The sequence below is a fragment of the Wasmannia auropunctata genome, unplaced genomic scaffold (assembly GCF_000956235.1).
Source record: "Wasmannia auropunctata unplaced genomic scaffold, wasmannia.A_1.0 LD336053.1, whole genome shotgun sequence".
NCBI lineage: Eukaryota > Metazoa > Arthropoda > Insecta > Hymenoptera > Formicidae > Wasmannia > Wasmannia auropunctata.
The window spans coordinates 1,508,751-1,515,380 of NW_012026837.1; positions in this window are offsets into that span (position 1 = coordinate 1,508,751).

Genomic DNA, 6,630 nt, shown 5'->3' on the forward strand with positions numbered 1-6,630 from the left:
TGACGAATAGCCGAACAGAGATAAAAATTGTTTCGCGAATTTTAGATGCGGCGTTAGACACAAACCAACGAATGCGTTGAGAAGCGAAAAAACGCTTTGGAGGAATCTCATGGGGTTCGAGTTTCGTTCTCGACAAAATACTTGTATCGGCAATAAGTTTGCAGTAACGTTCATTTTGTTATACAGAGTCCCATGCGACTTTCCCGGTTGCGCGGTTGTTTACGACTAACAGACGTTAAAATTCATATATGAGCCACCGGCGAGCCGGAACAAACGCGCGGTAAACGACGCTGGTTGGCGCGCGTTAATAGCCTTCTTTTATTCGCGACGATGTTATAGCGCCGATTAGCTGTCCACACGCGGATTGCCTGCACACCGGTATGCACCGCACGATACCGCGTATACCCAACCGATATTTACGCGAGCGAATGCGTGTGCACGCGACTCGCGAGCGCTGTACATACAAACACACGTGGTCGAGAGAGAGAGAGACGTCTAACGAGCGCGACCAACGCCAACGATAAATCAACGTTGCGTAATCAAGAGGTTGATTTATATCACACCCGATGCGTATGCCGTTGACCCGTGGCTTCTTTTTTTCTCCTTCCTCCTTTTTTTCGCACGTTTTCCGATTTTTTTTTGCATTTGGGCCTCTCATTCGCCAATTCTGAGATTTTCTGAAACGATTCATCGAAAATGTACGACTTGGATAGTTGCACAACACCAAGTGAGTTTTCTCGCTCTTTATGCTGCACGTTGATATCCCAACAGTGGTTGACATATCCTTGCTCGATAGATACTTCATATACGGATTGCGTAGGACGTTTCGCAAGGCTTGCGGTGTGTTTCAAGAGCGTACTCCGTTTGCCGCGTTTGCGTAATGATATTTCATATTGAACTGTGGCTTGTTGTCATTCACGTTTATAATTTTTTAAATAAATTTGACAGACATAATCCGCGTGGACGATCTTTGATCCACCTTCTCTTACGTAAAAATGCATTTTTTTTTAAATTGTAGATAATTGACTTTTGATGCTCGTAGTCGTTCAACTCGACAGCTCGAGGCTGTCGGGTCTAGTTAAAAAGAAACGAATCCATTGCATCGCTTTCCGTACGCGTGTTGTTAGCACTGGTTTCCCGCATTGATTACCTCATCGCGTTCGGCTTTTCCAGCAGACACGATATCTCGGAAACATATCGATACACGCCTAGCTGCCCACGTGCCCGTGCCACCTTCGAGACACGCCAGAGAAAACACTATCAATAATGCTCGCTCGGGTGTGACACCGGTTGCAAGCGCGAGAAGAGATCGCAATTATTTTCAAAGGGAAAAAATTCACCTCTTTCTTTCGCGAAATAATTTTCAAACACATTTATTACAACACGTACCTTGCAATTCGCAACGATTCGTTTTTTTTAAAAACCGAATTTCATCATCAGATTTTTTACAATACAAAAATATTCACTTAATCAAAATAAAAGATCCATTATCGATGTAAGCAATTTTATTTTAATGGGATTTCCGAGAAGTCACTCGATATTGTTTCGGGTCGACGAAAGTAGCGATAATTTGAATCGATCGCTAACAAGAATTCATATCAGAGATTCAGGGCGGTCCGCTAACGCAACGTTTGTTAGTTTACCGGGGTATAGCGGGCGAGAACGAGCGGAATTTTAAGCAGAGCGCGAATATCAATTCTAGTCACTCCAGTATCGCTGTTATTCCGCACTGCTTAAATATTAGCTAGTCTATTGTGGTCGTGCGATAACATGCGCGTCTATTAAAATAAGTCTCTATGTTCGAATATCATTAACGGTAGCGGTAATACAACAATTTCGAACTAGCAATAATCGCATACTTTGAAGTATGCGCATTTAATATCTAATCCGACTTATTGTTAAACTCAACTAATAATGATTAGATCCGTCAGATAAATCAGAGTGCGTTTAATTCACTTTCAAGCTATTAGCATTGACGATCGAATGCAGCAGAAGATGATATTGAAATTCAAACCAAATAAAAAGAAAAAAGAATATAGTATATTCGCTTTACCATATGTTCAATATAAAATTTCTAGAGAATAATATTATATTTCTTAGTATATTAAATAATATTAAATTTTTCAATTTTTATCGTTTAATTGCATCTTTCAAAAATTTATCGTCCTTTGATCGTGAACTGTCTGACTAATAATTTTTCCCGAATCGATGTAAGATTAAATTTTGGCAAAATCCTCTCCAAAACATATCCTCCTTCATCGCCGTTCCCTTTCTCCGGACAGAATTTTCTCTCTCGACATAACGATATAAGGCGCGCATAAGGTGAAGGTATCGATTGCGCAACATCGATATTATGCAACTGAATCGGCTTCCTGCTGTTATCTAACCGCACGGAGTACAGGAACGGCGAAGACTGGGACGCGATGATGACGTAGTTGTCCAAAGTTTTCTTCTTCCGCGATCGGCGGTGACCGCTCGTCGATGACTTTACGTCACCGTTTCTATGTTACCATAAATGGATTCTTACTGGGGGGCGTAGCACGTAACGCGATGAAAAACTCTAATTATCACGTATTAAATAGGTAGCTTATATGTAAATAAGCCAATTGTGAGGGAAAATGTGTTTGCGCACAAATTATTGGAATTTACGATGAGTTGATGACTAATCTTGTAACAAATTCTTTGTAAAATAAAGTCATTCTTAAATATTTCTGAAAGATAAAATCTTTTGATAAAATTGTCACAAAGTAAATTTCTAATTTTTATAACAATTTTTATTATATAAAAAAATTATATTATATTAATATCAAAATAATTGAAAGGAATTTGATGTTTTTCTACAAAAAGCGAAACATAATACCGTAAAATCACAATTAAAGTAAAAAAAAAACATCTTTGGTTATCCATTTTCTATTTTGTAGAAGCTTAACCTACATATAAGATTATTGGTTTCACTATTAAATAGTAATTATTAGCCGTTCGATAATTAGGTAACTACCTTCCTTTCTACCTTGGCCTCAAGTTTTTGCGATGAAATTAACCCGTTTGCTTCCGGAACACTCTATACGGAATATCTAATTTGGATTGCAAATGTGGCAAAACGTTGAACAAGAATATTAATCACTCTCTATCGTCTCACTCGCCTTGGTAAGATTACACGCTTCTGACAGAAACAATCTTTCTCATTGTTAGATGTACAGTTCTCTGATATAAACCCATTGTGTTGAATATTTCTAAACGTTCTGTCACGAGCATTTAGTTACTTAATCACTTATTAATATAAAAATATGTCATGTCAGTATATTAGTTTCAAAAATATTCTATATTACAGAAGATATCTTAATTTCTTTAATGAAATTTTTTTGCTCTTGATTTTAAATGTTTTAGGAATATACAAGTTTATATTTATATTTAATTGTTATATTCATATTTTTATTTAATATAATCAATGTCATAATTTGTAATAATATTCTACTTTAACGCTAAACACGTCTGCCTGGTTCTCACCTCGTATTGATCTTGTACGCGATCTTCGTATCAAAAGCATAAAAGAGAATCGGAAAACTGCGTTTAGCGTTAAATGCGGTGCTAAATAAAGGTGAGAATACGTGCTAAAGGTATACGCGCTGTGCAATTAGCGCTAAAACGTGACGGCCTGATCTTTAGTTCAATTTGTCTAATATGAGCGTGACACGCGACTTAAGCACAAAATGAGAGTCGGGCAGGCGCATTTAGCGGTAAATGCGCGCGGCGAATACGGCGAAGCATTGTCTTACGAGCGTGTGCAGCACGTGGTGGATTAATAAATCGTGCCACCATGCGCGGCCGTATCAAGGCAATATCGACTCCTACCCAATCGAAAGGTTCGCTACCGTGGAATGACACGCGGCAATAAAGCTCAAATCACACGGAACGACCTTTCGAACTTTCTTCTCGAAACAGTTGTTCGTCGTAAATTGACTCTCTACTAGACGAAATTCGAAAATGCAGTGATGCAGGACATCTGGCCCAAACATGGTTTCTAGTACATGGCCCGCGCTTATGCTGCTCATTTGTTGCAACCCCTCTTCCATCGTCAATATAGGTAAAATTACATTTACTATGATCTTTGTTTCTATTTTTTTAAAGATAAAAACTATATAAATATTTTGTAATATTTTTACTACAGGGTGTACAAAAATATTTCAAAATGTAGGTATGCACTATACTTGAGACAGATGTCTTATACCCATGATATTTCTGTCGTAGTATGACGACAATAACACATCAGGTAAAATTTGTTTAGGTCTTTTCCGGAGTTTTATCAACGAAATCTTGTTGTGATTAGGATACTGCTGTTTAAAACAAAAGGATCCCTAATGTTTTCCAAAAAACGAATTTTTGGAAAACTGAGACGAGTTGAAAACCTTGTTTCATCTGGCTTACGATTAGATTCAAAGAACGCAAACGAGATCCTTGTGTAGGTATTGTGTGATCTCTAGACTCGATACACTTCACACCACCTTATGTGCTCAAGGCTACTTATAGGAGAGCGATAAGTATGCGATTTATGTGTATCTCGGCGATGTTCGTTGCATTGTGTGTGTGTTGGCGCGTGTCACAACTTGCCACGGATTGCATCAGCGACGCTTTCGAGCGCTGTGATACGGTAGCCCATTGTTGCGAATGTACCGCGTATTATATCGTATGGCACGCACGATCCGTTTCTACTTACGATCACCCCGTTACTTTCGTCGCGCCTCGCCCATACCTACCTCTTCGGTCAATTCGCCGCTCGATCGGCCGCGACGATGGGAAAGGTACACACGCTTTGCTACTGTCGTTGCCGATGCAACAATAAATCGGAGGGAAGTTTTAAGTACGTAGGATTATTATACGTATTAAGAAGCTTAACGCATATCGGATGTTTGTACACAAACTCCCAGTTTCCCAGTTTCTAACTCTCCCAGCTCTAAGCTTTTAATTCGTAACTCGCAACTTTCAACCTCAAACTACTTCGTGAACATGCGCAAAAACGTAATCATAAAGTAAATACGATGTCGTGTGACAAAGTCAACGAATCTCTCGAGTTTTCCTAATTCAAAGCCGAATATTCAGCAGAAATTTCAATCTGCTACAAATCTTTACGTGATATATAAAATGCACTATTTGCATCAAGTGTTTGCACATTTAAATGTCGTAATAGGGAATGTTTGCATTCTGATTAACTTTTTTTTTAGTTACTGTAACACAATCAAAATTTTTGTGTACGACAGTAGTTAAATACCTAAAAATTTTTCACGATTTGACCTGTGGAACGGACTCCTTGCAGGTGAAGGCGCGACGAGGCATGGCGCGTCCCGGAAGTAGGTGCGTCCAACGTAGTTCCTCCTTTCGAGGCCAGGAGGTTCCTAATGGTCTTGCGACCACCATTGTCGTTACGCGCTCGATATTAGTAACTATGTTTCATTGTTTCGTCGTGTTCATACGTCAATAGACAAGTGTATAAAAAGAAATGAGAGAAAAAGACAGAGACAGAAAGATTTCGTTATTTACAATATTCATAGAATAAATATATCAACGAGTGTCACATACAATATATAAACATGATAAAATCTAGTATTTCCCTCGTTCCCTATACATAAGAAGTTTGCAGCACCGTGGAAATGTTGCGTAAAATAGATTTTATAGTTTAAAAGCTTGTGGATTTTTAAAGAAATGATTATTAATTTTATGCGGAGAAAATGCAATTCTTTGAAATTATATCTAAACAAAGTCTTTTTATTCAAATTTATTTGTCTCTAAATTTAGCGACAAAGCAATTAGTTAGATATCAAAACAAATGAATGTAAAATCAAGTACGGTAAAGAAGAAAAGAAAAGAGAGAGTGTGTGTCCGAGGACGGGCGAGGTGTGCGCAGAGGGAGAGGAGAAGTCGGTCGTAATCTGTGGGAGAGGACGAGGAGGCAGCCAGGCATGTCCGAAGGAAAGGAAGCTCCGCGGACCTCAGTTCCGCTCGTTCTCGTCTTCCTATCCGATTCTCTCTTTCTCTTTCTCTCTCTCTCTCTCTCTCTTTTTCTACCTCCATAAGTGCTCGTACGAGCGACTGATTTCGAGTCGAGTGTACTACGACCGCGACGGCCTCGTCGTCCGTTCGCCAGGGCGTGGGTGTATGCGTATGCGTGTGCGTATGCACGCGAGTGTTGCACGCCCGTGGAAGCGACACACTCCGCTACCTCTCCTAGGCCACTTACCTTCTCCCTCTCAATCCTGTGGGACGCGACGACGACTCGTTCGAGAGATCGAGCACGTCCAATGTTACGCACGGGGACCCCGGGTCTGTCCGGCGATTTGGGCCAAGCCGCGCGAAGGAAATTTTGAATATCTCAGGGGTCTTGTGATTGACCGGCGATGTAATGACGACCGTTAATTAGTAAGTCAATCCCTTGACACTTGTAGATTATAATTATACCTTATGACTCACACAATCATTAACTCAAATGTCTCGCATATATAACGTAAGAATAAAAATATTTCATGATACAACGTATGTAAAAACTGAAGAATATATTATTGTAAATACAGAAGCTAGAATATTTAGTGAAAAAAAAAACGCTATCGCTAAAAACTCCAAAAAAAATTGTTTTTTTAT